The sequence below is a fragment of the Marmota monax genome, unplaced genomic scaffold, assembly GCF_021218885.2.
Source record: "Marmota monax isolate L192 unplaced genomic scaffold, Marmota_monax_Labrador192_F-V1.1 WCK01_AAM20220418_F8-fsc00066, whole genome shotgun sequence".
Lineage (NCBI taxonomy): Eukaryota > Metazoa > Chordata > Mammalia > Rodentia > Sciuridae > Marmota > Marmota monax.
In genome coordinates this window covers 4,667,984-4,685,542 of record NW_026692805.1, presented here as the reverse complement: position 1 = coordinate 4,685,542, position 17,559 = coordinate 4,667,984, and positions in this window count along the sequence as shown.

Genomic DNA, 17,559 nt, shown 5'->3' with positions numbered 1-17,559 from the left:
TACCGCTTTCCTTTTTGGTTTGGGGGTTCTGTTGTGATCTCCCTAAGCTTTTTCCTAGTTATCGGGGTGGACTGTTGACTTCCAAGCTGTTTACATGTGGAACTGGAAACCAGAGATCCCTTCTTGGGTTTTCCATGTAGGTTATTAAATTTGCAAATGAGGACGTTTTTATCTCTTCTCTTTGAATTATCTTAGTCTTATTTTCTTTTTTCTTGTCTCAAAGATTCTTTCCTCATCTGCACTCTGTCTACAAATAAGTCCATCAAAGGTTGTCCCTATCTGTTACAGGTTTTGAGCCCTAGCAGGTCTCTGTGGTTCTTTCTTGGGATTGTCATCTCTCTGCTCATATTTATTGCTCATCTGTTTTTGCATGCTGTCTACTCTACTCATCAAATCCCTGGCATATTAATCATAGCTGTTTGAAATTCCTGCTCTGATAATTCCAACATCTTCACAATATCTGGTTCCTGATGCTTGCCCTATCCTCTCAAACTATGTTCGTTTTTTTTCTCTTTAGCATGCCTTATTTTTTCTTGATAAATGAACAGGATATACTGTAAAGGGAAGTGCTGTAACTAGTCCATTAGTGACGTGGTGGTTGAGGGGAGAGGAAGGGCCTTATAGTTCTGGGATTAAGGCTCAGTCTTTATGTGAGCGTCTGCCTCCAGACTGTGAACTTCATAAGTGTGCCTCAATTTTTTTTCTCATTCCCTTAGGATGATTTGATTGAGCTGGAGTTGGGTCTTTTCCTTCTATTTGGTTGCTCAGACTTTGCTAAAACCCCAGTGGGTTAGACTCCAGTTAATTATTTTCTCCCATGGGCAGACCTTGGTAAGAATAGAATACTCTGGCATATTTCAAAAAGATCCCCTTTCCCTTCTTCCTGCTGGAAGCATGAGAGCATTTTTCTCTGATATTTCTTATGGGAACCTGGTGGAACTCCTGGTGATAAAACTCACAAAAGTGTGGGAGTCCCTCTGTGACTGGGTCTTCCTGGGGTTCTCACCTTTCAGCCTTGTCCACTCTGAGCAGTTTGTCTAGTAAAGTTTAGGCCTTCCTACCCTGGTACTTGTGCCTGCAGAGATTTCTGGTCTGAAACATTGTGATCTATGTATCTGTCTGTTTGTCCAGTTTGGGGGGCAGTGGCTCACCCTGTTATCTCCCTTTTCTATAGACCTATAAGAGTTGTTGATTTTTTCAGTTTGATCAGATATTTCTTGTTGTTAGGATGAAGTGGCAAATTCTAAGCTTCCTATGTGTAGAACAGGGAGCTGGGGAAGTTCTCCATTGGGTTTCTACACAGATTATAATGTCTGCCCACAAGCATGGCTTTATCTCTTCTATTTGAATTCTTTTAGGTCTTATTTCCTTGTCTTATCTTGTACTAATTGCCAATACTTACAAATTTATATTACATAGTAATGATGAGGGTACTCATTTCCATTCTTTGAAGGAATATTTAGGTTTTCCTATTAAGTATGATGTTTTGCTAATTGTGTTGGTTTTTTGTGAGTGTTTTAGATTTTGTTACAATAAGAAAGTACTCTGATATTCCTAAGTCTTTTGGATTTTTTAAAAATAAAAATCATCAATAGGTGTTGAATGTTATCTATTACTCTCTGCATACGTTATCACAATAGCAACTATTTTTCCCTTTAGTCATTTATGAAGAACTTAATATGACTTCTTTTCTGATGTTAAATCTTGTTTGAATTTCCAGAATAAACCCTTCCTGATGCAGCATTATCATCAATAGCTATATTCTTGGGTAGCTAATATTTTGTGCAGATCTCATAAGGAAAGAACTCATACTTTTCTTTTATTGTTATTATTCAGGTTTAGAATCAAACATGCAAAAAGGTTTATTACCTTTTCATTGAAAGTTTGGTAGAATGCATCTGTAATATTTTGAGGGGTCTGGGCTAGAAACTTCAATTCAATTGCTTTGATCATTATTGGTCTATTCAATACTTATTTTTCTTCTTGTGTAATTTTTTGGCATTTTATAATTTTCAGAAATTTATTCCTACTGTCTAGATGTCCTACATTTGTTAAGGCTAAATTCTTAATATTTTTATTGCTGCAGTATCTCTGTTTTGTCATACTGATTCCCTCCCCAATTCAGTATTTGATTCATATCATTTTTCTTTTTCCCTTGAGCAGCTGTATCAGAGGTTTGTTTACCAGGTTAGACAGATTAATTTTAAAATATACATTTTACTGGCAAAAGTAGATCAGATATTCTTTCAAAAGCAGTAAATCTTCCGACTATTTGATAGTTCGTGTGCACTTTTCAATGGGGGGTGGGGTGGGTTCCAAAGCAGATAACTTCTTGAGAAACATATTAAAGAGTTTGAAGACTAGGTATTAAACATAATTTCAGGAGCTGGGGCTGGGGCTCAGCAGTAGCACACTTGCCTGGTATGTGTGAGGCACTGGGTTTGATTCTCAGTACCACATATAAATAAATAAAGGTCTATCAACAATGAAAAAAATTTTTTTAAAAAATGTAATTTCAAATACATAAGATAATACAGACATGCTAGATCTCTTATCTCAGGGAGATTAGGTTCCAGGGGAAAATCAGGCTTCTGAACAATCACATAACACAAAAATTACCAGTCTTGAGTTCTAAGAAGGAGTGGGGAAAGGCTAGGAGAGATTTTTCAAAGAAGCACTGACTCGGTTATGCCTGAGAAATTCCCTCTGAGCAAATGATAGGAGTTAATCTGGTGAGAAGGAGAAGGGACAGTGTTCATAGAGGAATGGCATGAACAAAGATCCTGGGGCAGGGAGCCAGTATGATTGGGAGAAGAGAAAGCATAAATGAACACATCTGTAGTCAAGGTTTCTCTTTGATAGTCCAACAGAGTGAGGTTGGCCATATGTGCACACAGGAAAGTGCCAACAAACCCTCCTAGGTTATAGACTAAAAGAGAAATGACTCAAAGTTGGAACAACAACAAAAATTGAAAGATATAAATTGTATTTGCATCCTAAGCAGAATAATTGCCAAAACATTTTAATAACTGAAGAAACCCTCAGAAAACACTCCTCTGTAACTGAATACCAGTGCCATAACCAATGTTCACTTGGGAACAGTTTGAAATGGTTCCTACATGGATTTGAAATCACTTAAACCTAAACTATTGAACTTTATGATTTAAAATTGTTTAAATTTAACACGACTCTTTGACATCATATAATACAAGGGAACACGAGATCTAGAGTAAAATTTGTTCAACTTTCCTACCATTCAAAATTGAAAATGAATATATTGTCAACTTTTAAAATAGTGTTTGCTCTTCATGTAACGTGAATGAAAAGGCGTTGGTTGGGAAATTTTCAAACCTTCAACAGTCTGGCTTCCTTGAGAGCACAGGGTCGGCAGTTGTGTCTGCCGCTGTGACACCTTCATCTTCCCAGGAAGGTCAGGGTGTGCCCTGGCACTGTGTCTGCACAGTGCCTTACACTGGCTTTTGGTTGAAAGGTAATGCCCACAAGCACTAAATGTCTCTGGAAGTGAGTAAACGTTAAGCCTGCTTAAAGGTCACAAACTTTTGCCGCTCCGATGGTATGAAAGTAGGCTACAAATCTGAGCCAAAAAAGAGCCAATAAATTAAAGCAATGCCATTTACCATTTCTGTTCCAAAGAAATGGATGTGAACTGATTTGTTCGTCCCTACATGGTTTAAACGCATTCTTTGCATGACACTTATTGCAGATGCCTATTAAACAGGCCAGAAACCTTATTACAACTATGGGTTTAGTAATGTGATAAATAAATAGCCTTGGATATAAAACTGGAGGTTGCTTCATTTGGTTTTGCAGCACACGGAATTATTCTTGGCAAAGCATCACATACACGGTATGTCTTTCTAATTACAACTAGTGATTCCCTTTGTCACCGTTTATTCCATCATTTCCTAGAGTAGACACCCCCACAGTGACATGATGAAGTACAAGGTCATCATCTGAGTTACAGACCTCCATGACCTTCCTTCTAGGTCTTACCACCCACAGGCTCATACAGAAACCTTATGAGTCAGTGGTCCTTGTATTCATTCCTGGGGGCGCTCCGTACTCTCTGCCTCTGTGGTTTATGAAATGCTGCCTGGAAAGCCCTTCTTTTTCTTTCTCCAAACTTGGTCTACTGAAATCTGTCCAGCTGAGACTCAGTTCAGATGTGCCATACCTCCGTGGGCTGTACTTGATCTTCCTAATTAGGTTAACCCAAATCGGGTTCCTCAGAACCCCAGATGATCCTACAGTGACTGCTTCCTGGGGTGTCATAAAACAGTATTTCACCTTGAATGTCCTGAGCAATCTTACAGTAAGGAAACCTGTTAAGGTTTGATTAGCTCAGCAGTTCCCAGACTTATTTGACCATGGAATCCTTTCCCCCTCCCAAATAATACCCATTAACATCCCAGAGAACACAGGTTGAGACATGTTTCCCTGTTACACTGTATTCTATTCTCATCTTTATTTATTTATCTACTTAGCTTCCAAATATTTATTGACTATCAATAAGATGTATACAAAAATAAAAAAAACTGACTCAGTCTTACAGCCTTGAGAGGATCTTAAAATCTAGTAGAGGAAATAATACTGCAATAGAAGTTCAAGGTAGACTACATTCCATATTATGAGAGGTGCTCAGCAGGCTCCAGAGAGGGAAAACAGTATTTTAACCCAGAAGACTGTGTTCATATGGATTCTTCAGGAAGTAAATCCCAACTAAATGTTCATGGATTCTATTACGAGATATCAGTTCTGAGAAAATTGAGAGGAAGCTCAGACAGCCTGGGACAGCCATCAAGCTACCATTCATGCTTAACCCTTAGCGAAGGAAAGTGGACAGAGGATTGTGCCAAACTGTGCGGCCCAAGGAAGATTTGACAAGGCCAATGGAAGTCCCTGAGTCAAAGTCAATGTCAGCATCATCTGGAGTGTCCCAGGAGTGAGCCTGCTTTACTGTTTCCTGTCCAAATAGGAGTAGTTTGCAGATAACGTGACCTCAGTATCAAGAAAGCAATGAAATCCAGAGGGAGGCCTTGGGTCTGGAGGTCAGTACCATCCCTGTTGTCTCAGGTTCATGAGCTGCATTCTTCTGTGGCTGCAGATGGGATTGGTCATGCTGGCTAAGCAGTTGGTCAAGTATGGTGCTTGACCTTGATGTACCATTAGAACATGGAGACGAAAGAAAAAAGTGTTCTGGGGAAGAGGAACGGCATGAACAGAAACGTGGAGGCAGGAATTTTATGGGGTTGTCCACAGAATGCCAACATGACTGGAGCCTCAGACACAGGGCAGCTGTTGAATGTTGTAGATGGGGATTCTGGAGTCAGGCAGTCAGAGCTAAAGTGGAAGCTGCCCCTTAATGTGAGTAAGTCACTTACTCTCTGCGTGAGTTTCCTGTCTTTAAACTGGGAATAGTTGTGGGATAATCATGTCTTTCCAAACGCATTCAGTTCTCTGTAGCCTATAATTCAATTCAATTCTGACAGTATCAACCCTGAGTTAGCACAGACCCAATAAGGTAAGGTCTTGGTCCCATAAGACTGCTTCCTCTTAAGACATCAGAAGAAATAGGGGCTCCTCAGGCCACCTCTGCTTCTTCACCACTGACCATAAATTTGAGGTTTCTCACAAGCCCCTCAGGTTTGGTAATTTGACAGAACAAATCCAGAAAGTACTTTACTCACAACAACCAGTTTATTAAAAAGGAAGCAACTCAGGAACAGCCAACGCAAGAGGCGCACGCGGCAAGGAATGGGGAGTGAGGCAGAGCTGTAAGCCCTCTCCAGCACACCACCCTCCCAGCACAAAAACATGTTCCCTCATCCGGAATTTTCCCAAGCTTCATTTGAGTGTTTTTATCAAGCCTTTATTACATAGACATAATTGATTGTATCATTAGCAATTGGTTATCAAATTCAATCTCCAGACCCACTCCACCCTGTAGGGGTAAGGAGTTTAATGTTCAATCTTCTAAGTATGTGCATGGTCTTCCAGGCATAGCCAGCCCCTCCCTTGAAATATCTAAGGGACCATCTAAGTCACCTTGTCAGCATAAATTCAGATATGGCTAAAAAGAGATCATTACAAATAATGAAAGACACTCCTGTCACTCAGGAAATTTCCAAGGGGGGACATCTGTGAGAAAACCTATTATATATTTTCTCATTATACCAGATACTTACCCCAAAGTGTTGTTGAAAGGATAAAAGAGTTTATAATACATTTAGCCCAGCATCTGACAAAAGTTAGTACCTACTAAGTATTAGTTATGGATATTAATGGAAATAAGGTGTAAATGCTGAGGAGTTTGGATTCTACCTAGACTTCAAACATGAATGTAGAGGTGTAATCAGAGTTGTCCTTGGGGAAAATTAATCAGTGTGTGGAAAAAAGACAGGAAAAAACTATGGGCAGCATATTCTCAAAACATTTGCACACATTTTCTCCTTTAATCCTCACAAGGGCACATAGTAGGTACATATTACAAATGAAGACTCTGGCATGTGCTTCCTAACATGTCCAGATTTAAACTTAGATTATCTGATTAGAAGAAACCAGAGGAAATAGATGAATATATATGTGTTACATGTATATATTCATATGTATATACAATCCAATAATTATATATATATTATATATATATATATGTTATATATATAAAATTATTATGTGAATTACAGGATGAGATGTAACAAAGAGATTTGGTTGTGTAAATGGAAACATGGAAATGATAGAGAAGCATAGGAAAGAATGGGGGTGCAGGTCCTCATGCTTCTCTGCCTTGTTCTTCTTCGGGTGTATGACCGTCTCCAACATATTTATGCATACATATAATACACATAAACTGCATAGATATAATGCATCTTATGTGTGCTGTATCTGTTACAATACCTACCTCATGATGGGTGACAACAGTTAATAGTTTACAATAACAATGTGCCCAACATTGGTCTAAGAGCTTTCAGTGTCTGAACTCACTTAATCGTCAAAAAAATCCTTTAAAATGGGTGCTGTTAATAACCGATCAGATAGGAAACAGGTACTGAAATAACCGTTAGCTAACTTGTTCAGTATCATTATTGGAGCTGGATGTGAGCTTGGCAGTTTGACCCCCGAGTCTCCCCTTGCATGCCACCTTCTAACCACTTTCAACAAATACTTAGAAAGTTAAATGATGGGACTACTTTCTGGTGAGTTTCGATTTTTACCTTATTTAATGTTTGTGTCTGTAACTAAAATAATGGATTCCGTGACAACCAGGAAAATAAAAACTACTATTTTCTTCTCCAAAAGGAAGGTTGTTGAGAGATTAAAGTATCTTGCAGTTATTGTACAAGGAAGAGGGTACCTCTGTCCTGCTCCCTACTTCTAGGGTTTGGCATGAATCCCTGGGTGAACTGCACTGGTTTTTATTGAGATGAAGATGGTTGGTGGAGAAACAGGTTGGGGAAAGGGTGGGAAAACAAAAGTTGATTTGGAGTTGGTTAAATTTGAAATGTCTTTGTGGACTCATTGGAAATGTGAGCCTAGAGTTCAGGGGATAGAGATACATGTTTTGAACAATAATAGGTGGTGAATTAACTAGGGAATCACATTGAGGGTATTCCAACATTTTGAGATCAGGCAGAGAAGAAGGGCTGGTGAAGGAAACTGAAAATACACATCACTGCTAAATGAACACAGAAACAAAGGGATAAACCTGCTAATAGAAATTATATAGCTTAAGATCATTAACTTAGGTGAGTCCAGATGAGATAATAAGGCATCATTAACTGATTAATATCAACAGAAAAGATATCTCAAAGAATCTTCAATGTGGGAGAGAACTAGTAATATGTTAGAACTGCCTGAAGTAATAATGAGCCTGCATCCAGTAAGAAGCAATATGTAAGTAGGATTATTTCAGCATTCTGCTAGGATTAAAACAAAACAAACAATTCACAACCACTAGTTCTTCTTTCCTGAAGTTTAAGCCAAATTTACTCTTTTAATAAAGGTATCAGCTCCTTTCCCCCCCACCATGTACCATACAAGGAGATTAGAATTATAAAATCTGTCAGTCACAATACAATAGTGCATAGTCACCAACCCTCCAAAACAGCAGTCCAAGAGGACAATGATTTTTTCATACTTTAAAATTTTTTATTGGTTGTTCAAAACATTACAAAGCTCTTGACATATCATATTTCATACATTAGATTCAAGTGGGTTATGAACTCCCATTTTTACCCCGTATACAGATTGCAGAATCACATTGGTTACACATCCACGTTTTTACATATTGCCATACTAGTGTCTGTTGTATTCTGCTGCTTTTCCTATCCTTTACTATCCCCCCTCCCCTCCCCTCCCCTCCCATCTTCTCTCTCTACCCCATCTACTGTAATTCATTTCTCTCCTTGTTTTTTTTTCCCATTCCCCTCACAACCTCTTATATGTAATTTTGTGTAACAATGAGGGTCTCCTTCCATTTCCATGCAATTTCCCTTTTCTCTCCCTTTCCCTCCCACCTCATGTCTCTGTTTAATGTTAATCTTTTCCTCCTGCTCTTCCTCCCTGCTCTGTTCTTAGTTGCTCTCATTATATCAAAGAAGACATTTGGCATTTGTTTTTTAGGGATTGGCTAGCTTCACTTAGCATAATCTGCTCTAATGCCATCCATTTCCCTGCAAATGCCATGATTTTGTCATTTTTTAGTGCTGAGTAATACTCCATTGTGTATAAATGCCACATTTTTTTTTTATCCATTCATCTATTGAAGGGCATCTGGGTTGGTTCCACAGTCTAGCTATTGTGAATTGTGCTGCTATGAACATGGATGTGGCAGTATCCCTGTAGTATGCTCTTTTAAGGTCTTCAGGGAATAGTCCGAGAAGGGCAATAGCTGGGTCAAATGGTGGTTCCATTCCCAGCTTTCCCAGGAATCTCCATACTGCTTTCCAAATTGGCTGCACCAATTTGCAGTCCCACCAGCAATGTACAAGAGTACCCTTTTCCCCACATCCTCGCCAGCACTTGTTGTTGTTTGACTTCATAATGGCTGCCAATCTTACTGGAGTGAGATAGTATCTTAGGGTGGTTTTGATTTGCATTTCTCTGACAGCTAGAGATGGTGAGCATTTTTTCATGTACTTGTTGATTGATTGTATGTCCTCCTCTGACACTGAGAAGTGTCTGTTCAGGTCCTTGGCCCATTTGTTGATTGGGTTGTTTTCTTATTGTTTAATTTTTTGAGTTCTTTGTATACTCTGGATATTAGGGCTCTATCTGAAGTGTGAGGAGTAAAGATTTGTTCCCAGGATGTAGGCTCCCTATTTACCTCTCTTATTGTTTCTCTTGCTGAGAAAAAACTTTTTAGTTTGAGTAAGTCCCATTTGTTGATTCTTGTTTTTAACTCTTGGGCTATGGGCGTCCTATTAAGGAATTTGGAGCCCGACCCCACAATATGTAGATCGGAGCCAACATTTTCTTCTATCAGACGCAGAGTCTCTGATTTGATATCAAGCTCCTTGATCCATTTTGAGTTAACTTTTGTGCATGGTGAGAGAAAGGGATTCAGTTTCATTTTGTTGCATATGGATTTCCAGTTTTCCCAGCACCATTTGTTGAAGATGCTATCCTTCCTCCATTGCATGCTTTTAGCCCCTTTATCAAATATAAGATAGTTGTAATTTTGTGGATTGGTCTCTTTGTCCTCTATTCTGTACCATTGGTCCACCAGCCTGTTTTGGTACCAGTACCATGCTGTTTTTGTTACTATTGCTCTGTAGTACAGTTTGAAATCTGGTATCGCTATACCGCCTGATTCACACTTCCTGCTTAGCATTGTTTTTGCTATTCTGGGTCTTTTATTTTTCCATATGAATTTCATGATTGCTTTCTCTATTTCTACAAGCAATGCCGTTGGGATTTTGATTGGCATTGCATTAAACCTGTAGAGAACTTTTGGTAATATCGCCATTTTGATGATGTTAGTTCTGCCTATCCATGAACAGGGTATATTTTTCCATCTTCTAAGATCTTCTTCTATTTCTCTCTTTAGGTTTCTGTAGTTTTCATTGTGTTAGACGCTTGGTCCCACGGCACTGGTGGGAGGTGGTGGGAACTGTAGGAGGTGGATCCTCGTGCGGAAAAGGTGGGTCATTGGGGGTGAGCTGCCTCATCACAGGCTGCAAAGCGAGAGACTGTCCATGGATTAAACCTTTGAAACCATGAGCCAAAATCAATCTTTCCTTTTTTAACTTGTTTATTTCAGGTATTGTGTCATAGTGACAGAAATCTAACATAAACCTCAAATGAAAAAATTAAGTATAAATACTCTCAGTGACTTTTAGAGAGTGCTTTGCTTAATAGTCAGCCTGCTGAGTAGTTGCCACCTGCAGACTTTACATCCCACTACGCTGTTCTCTTCATAGGAATGCCAGATCCACTCACACACAGAGGACCCTTAAGGCCTTTCAGTATTAACCCTGATGCTCATCAGGTCTATATATTTCTACTGCCTAGCCGAATCCAAGATAAGCTGTAGCATTTCTCCTGGGACTGTCCTTATTCCTTGTTAGCAGGGAACAGTGTGTATGTATGCATGTGCATATGTGAATGTCTATGTGCACTGTGTATTTCCTGTTGTTAGTAACACAAGATTACAGACTGGATGAGTTATAAAGAAAAGAGGTTTATTTTGTCTCATGACTCTGAAGGTGCTACATCTGGTGATGGACTTGCTGCTGGCAGAGATTGAGGTGGAAGAGGGGGAGACAGGGAGCATCTGTGTATGTGTGTGTGTCTGTCTGGTCTCTCTCTCTTCTTTTTCAAAGCCACCAGGATTCAACCATAGAGACTCCACCAAAATGAACTTATCTAATCATAATCATCTCCCAATGGCCCCACCTCAAACCACGATAGCCAGATTCACTTTCCAACTCGTAGTATCTCACAACAGAGAGTAAATTTCCACACACAAAGCCCCGGGGGAGCTCAAACTATATCCAAACCTAGCAGTAGCCACACATGCACACACACCAGGGCTCATAGTTCTAGATCTACTTCTTTCCCAAGTGTATGGCATAGATTCATAGAGCACGCACTGTGTCTTTTAGTATATCTCTGAGAAGTAGATGTGAGCCAGAATTTCCCCCCTCATTTAAGTCAATGAAAAATACAATTACTGACCAAATGCTATACCAATTAATATCAGCACATATCTATCATTTATTTTCACTGAGATTCATGCTCATCAGATGAAATTTTTGTTCATGATACATAGAATTTCTGATGATTTTTATATCAAAGACTGAATATTTTGTAGTTTTTTCTCATTTTGAGGAACTAGAAAACAATAAGTTTTTCAAGTTATAATATTAAACATGAGTCATATACTATCATCCTGAAAATACAAAGTAATTGAGGTGGGATATTCTAAGCATGGCAGTGTTTTCTAAAACCTTGTTGTCTTGCGAGCACACAAACAGCTGAGTATCAAGAGAATACTGCATTTCTAGGTGTGTAAGTCAGTTTTCTGTCACTGTGACAAAATACCTGAAAAAAAAAAAACAACTTAAAGAAGGAAAGGTTTATTTTGGCTCATGTTTTTAGAGGTTTCAGTCTATTGTCGCTTGGTGCCTTTCTTTGGGCCTCAGGCAGGGCTGAATAGGGAAGGCATGTGATGGAGTAAAGCTGCTCACTGCACAATGGAGACAAAGCAAAAACAGAGACAGAGCGTGAAAGGAAGGGTCTGGAGACACAATGTAGCCTTCAAGGGTCCACTCCCTCCAATGAGGGCCCACCTCCTAAGTTTCCACCACTATCCAATAGTCCATTAAATTATAAATTCATCAATGGATTAATCCATGGATGAGGTCAAAGTCCTCATATCTAATCATCTTCCAGAGGACCCACTTCTAAACCCTGCTGCCTTGGGGACAAAGCCGTGACATTTTGGATCCATACGATAGCATCAGAGCCATGTCAGTAATCTGGGTGTTCAGACCTTGGGAGATGGGCTCAGGTTGGGGTGAGTCTGGGGCAGGTGTAAAAAGGCTCCAAGAACCATGAACTCATGCACTCCCAAGTGTTTGCTCTAGAAGTTGGCATCTGGAACCTGACCCTGGGCTGTGGTGGCTCTGCAGGACCTGCTGGATGGACTTCCGCAGCCTTGCCTTCTCTTCCATCAGAACAGCTCCACACATTGAGTTTCCATTTTTTTTTTCAAAAGTTTGACAGTCCTTTCCCTCAAGGAGGCCAAGTCTGGACTAGCTCCAGAGGTGACTGAGCTCTCTGGTCATTCTCCAGAACAGAGATGAAAAACAGCCAAAAATGGTCTATGTTTCAGCAATAGAACACAGCATTTTCTGGAGATCCAGATGATTGGAAAAATTCTGATTTGCAGTTAGCCTTAAACGTGCCTGTTTTTTTAATATTTATTTTTTTAGCTGTAGTTGGACACAATACCTTTATTTAATTTATTTACTTATTTTTATGTGGTGCTGAGGATTGAACCCAGGTCCTTGCACATGCTAGGTGAGTGCTCTACCACTGAGCCACAACCCCAGCCTATTTTGACCATACCACTTCCCTCTTCTACTATTCTAAGGCTGAAAGAAAAACAAACCCAATCCAATAACAGAAATATTGAATTATTGTTCAGTGTTTGTTCAAAACAATGCCAATAAAACCCAAATAGAACATAAAGCCAGTGCCCATTTCATGTTTAGAAGGTAAAGTTGATGCTTTTAGTCTGTTTTTAATTCATTAAGGTTATGTGAAGTTGACATGAAAAGGATAATCTGTCTCCCAAATTATAAATTATATACCTCTATTATTCTGATAAAGTATAACCATTTCTATAATTTAAATACTACATTGAATACTTCTATTTTAGTTTACCTTAAAATGCTTAGCTTTCAGCAATGACAATTTCAAAGGTAAACTGTGAAATGCACACTCACTAAGTGAGATAATTCATTGTATGGGATTACCGTCCTATTGATACGACAGTTCTAAGTTGAAATGTTTTATTAAGGATAAACTTTAGGATAATTCATCTATTTCCTTTCAAACTAATAAAATGAGATTTTCTTTGGCCTAAGAACATTTGTAGTTTTGCATAAGCAGAGGAGCTTCTGCATTTTTATAGCCTCACTGACTGAATTCACTTTCTGATAGTCTTAATACTTTCTCCTGTTTAAAGATCAGATTTATTGAGTTACAATTTACATATAATAAAACTTATACTTTAAAACCAACCAGTTAGCTTTAGAAAATTTTTATATCAGCATAGTGACCATAACATCATGTTACACTTAGCCTATCTGCTTTTATATTCATTTACATCATTCATTTATTGCTAAACGATATCCTATTGTATAGATATGATGTGATGTGTTTATTCCTTCACTAGGTAGATAGACATTTTGGTTAGTTCCAGACTGGCTATTCTGAGTAAAAGTGCTATGAATATCTTAATACAATTATTCAATGGACATGTTTTCATGTTTTTATTTATTTGGGTAAATATCAAGGAGTAGGATTTCTGGATTGTGTGTTAAGTATGTGTTTGACTTTATAACAGACTGACAAACTATTTTTCCTGAAGTGGTTGTGCTCTTTGAAATTTCCTACCAACAATGTGCAGAAAAGTCCCAGTGGCTTTATCTCCTGGCCAAAATTTGCAATTACTAAGAGTTTTAAATTTCAGCTACTCTATTCAACATGTAGTGACAGCACATTGTGGTTTTCCTTTCTCTTTCCATAAGGATGTTGATCTTTTCATTTGTTTATTTCTTTCCATATACCTTACTTGGTGAAGTGTCTTTAAAATTCTTTTGATTCTAAAAATGGCCTTGGGTTGTAAAAGTCCTTATAATATTCTGTATATATTCAACATGTATATACACATATTTTAACAGCTTTATTGAGATATAGTTCACACATATTACCCATTTAAAATGCATAATTACATGAATTAGTATATTCAGAGTTGTTCAACTATCACCATAATCTACAACATTTTCATACCCTTAAAAGAAACATACCCATTAGCAGTTATTCTCCATTCTCTCCCTTGCTGCCTGTCGTAGGCAACCAGAATCTCTTTCATTTCTATAAAAATTTGCATATTTTGGACATTTTATATAAATGGAATCAAAATATATAGTCTGGTGACTAATTTCTTTCACTTAGCATAATTGTTTCAGGGTTCATTATGTCATACCTTATATCAGCATTTCATTATTTTTAATGCTGAATATTATTCTATATTGTATATTTACCACATTTTGTTTATTCATCATTTGATTGGACATTAGGCTTTTTCCACTCTTTTGGCTATTAGGTTTCTCTGAACATTTATATATAGTTTTTTTTTCTTTTTTTTTGTGTGTGTGTACCTATATTTTAACCTCTCTTTGGTATATACATATGCATGTTTTGTAAATATTTTTTCCAATTCTGAGATTTTATTTTCTTAGCAAGATCTTTTGAAGAGAAAAAGGTTAAATTTTGATAAAGTCCAATGCATCAATTCTTTCATTCTGCAATTCATGCTTTTTATCTGGAAATCATTGCCTAACCTAAAATCACAAATAACTCATTTTCTTTTTGAAGTTGTATAAACTTAGCTCTTATATTTAAACATATAACCCATTTTGAATCAAATTTGTATGTGGTATGAAGATCACATTCGTTTACCTGAATTTCTACTATCAGTACCACTTTGGGACAATCACTTCATCATCTCATCATGGAACCTCTGGCAAACGCAACTGAGGCTGTGTGTGTGGGTCTTAACTCTTTTAATTGTTTTTTGATCAACATCTGTTCTCAAGCTCAATTCAACGCTGTTTAACTACTGAAGCTTTATAAAAATAACACTATAAACCAGGTAGTGTAAATCCTCCATGTTTGTTTTTTTCAAAATTGTTTTGTCTACTTGAAGTCTTTTGATTCCCACATAAATGCAGAATCAGCCTATCGGTTTCTACAAATATTTGGCTTCAGATTTTGACTGGAATTGTATTGAGTCAGTAGATAAATTTGGGGTAGAATATATCTTAATGATATTTAGTTTTCTGATCCACGGAATATTTCTTCATTTTCTTTGCATTTTAATTTCTTTCAACAATATTTTGTAGTTTCTAGTGCACAGGTTTTGACTGTAGTTAAATTATCCCTAAGAGTTTCACACTTTTAATGGTACTGTTTTAAGTGTAAACTTCCACTTTTGTTAGTACTATTTAGTAAGAGTACAATTGCTTTTTGCATGTCCTTGTATCCTGCAACTCTACGGTCATCTTTTCTAATTGCTCTACCTCCCCACCCAGGGATTCCTTATTTTCTTTTTTCTAATTAATTTTTAAAATTTATATACAACAGCGGAATGCATTACAATTCTTACTACACATATAGAGCACAATTTTGTAGACAACCACTTCGTCTGCAAATACAGTTTCCACCCTTCACCCTGTAATCTGTATACCTTTCATTTATTTTTGTCATATTGCATTGGGTGAGATCTTAAACAGTGTTTAGTAAAAGTGAGAGCAGAAATTCTTGCTTTGTTCCTAATTTTAGGAAGTGCTTAACCTTTCACTCTGTATGATGCTAGTGGTTGAATTTCTGTAAAGGCTGTTGAACAGGTTGACATTCCCAGACAACTGATAATTTTTGTGACTTGATACTGATTTTTTTCTGGATACTTATTTTACATTTATTGAGCTATTGAGATACTTTTTTTCACCATTTTACTCTGTAAATTAGACTTTTTTTTTTCCAGTACTTGGGATTGAACTCAGGGGCATTCTACCACTGAGCAAAATCCCTAGCCCTTTTTGAGACAGAGTCTGGCTAAATTGCTGAGGCTGATCTCTAATTTCCAATCCGCCTGCCTCAGCCTCCCAAATTATTGGGATTACAGGGGTGCACACCACATCTAGCTACACTAATTGATATTTGAATGCTCAGTCAGTCTTGTAATCCTGGATCACTTGATCATGATGATTCTCCTTTTGATAAACCTATCAAGTTAATATCTTAATACTTTGTTAAAACAAAGATGTTTTCATCCATGGTCATGAGGGATATTTTTGTTAGTTTTGTCTCTTGAACTGTCACGAAGGTAGACAACGTTTTTTCCTCTACCTTCTTGGTGAGTTTGTGTAGAATCGGTGCAACGTACATCTTAAATGTTTAGTAGTGGAGGCATTTTGGGCTGGGTATTTTCTTTATGGGGAGATTCCTAAGTTGAAATCTATTTATTTTTTGATTCATATTATCTATTTCTTTCTGGTAGTTTGGGTCTTTCAAGAAGTGTCATTTTCATCTAAACTGTCAACATTTATTGGCATGAAGTTTTTGCTTCCTTGTTGTCCTCTTACTCTGTAGGATCCATGAAGACATCACCTCCTTTCCTCTTGGTCTATCTGGCTAGAGGTTCATCAGTTTTGGTAATCTTTTCAAAGATTCCGATTCCGATTTTATTCCATTTTTTTAAAAAAATTTTTTATTGTTGGCTGTTCAAAACATTACATAGTTCTTGATATATCATATTTCACAATTTGATTCAAGTGGGTTATGAGCTCCCATTTTTACCCCATATACAGATTGCAGAATCACATCAGTTACACATCCATTGATTTACATATTGCCATACTAGTGTCTGTTACCATTTATTTTTCTCCTCCTTAATATTGCCTTCCTGCTGCTGGTTTTGAGTTTTAATTTTGTTCTTCTTTCTAGTTTTTTAACGTATAAGCTTAAGATGATCAAGTCCTTTGTTTCTTTCTAACATGAGTTATATAAATTTTCTTATATGCACTGCTTTGGTTGCATACTACAAGTTTTAATATATGACATTACCATTCAGTTCATATTTTAGAAGCTCTTTTTATTAACATCCATGGAGTACTTAATGCTGTTGATTTTCAATAATTTATGTAATTTTCCAGATGTTTTCTCTAGTTTTTTTTTAGTCAAGAGGAAATACTTGTTATCTTTTAAATTTTGAGTGTTGTGTTACAGCCCTATTATATTATACAGCCCTAAGTATATTCTGGCTGCTGTTGAATAAAATATATTTTTGTTTACTAGAGCAGAGGAATTTCCATGTTTTTTTTTGTCACAGACAAAATTTATATATTAACATTCATTTATTTTAAGAGGTGAAATGTATTCTAAAATTAATTTCTATATCAATTTAATCATTACACTTCAATAGTACTCTTTTTAAAGCTGTTTTTTTATCCTTGCACACCAATTTGAAAAATCTCATAACCATCACCCCTGTGTTTTCTACCATGATGTGAAATGTATATTGATTTTATGAGTATTTTCTATTAATATTCTTTAAGAGTAAGCCTGAAATTAAATGCAGATAATATAAACTGTTCTGACATGAAATGTGATACAGGCTACTTGAGGATGGATTTTGGAGTCAGACAGATCTGTGTTTAAATCCTTTTTCTGTAACTTATTATGTACGTGTTCACCAACACACAGCTTTTATTCATGTATCTAAGGTTTTCTGAAAAAAATTAGGGG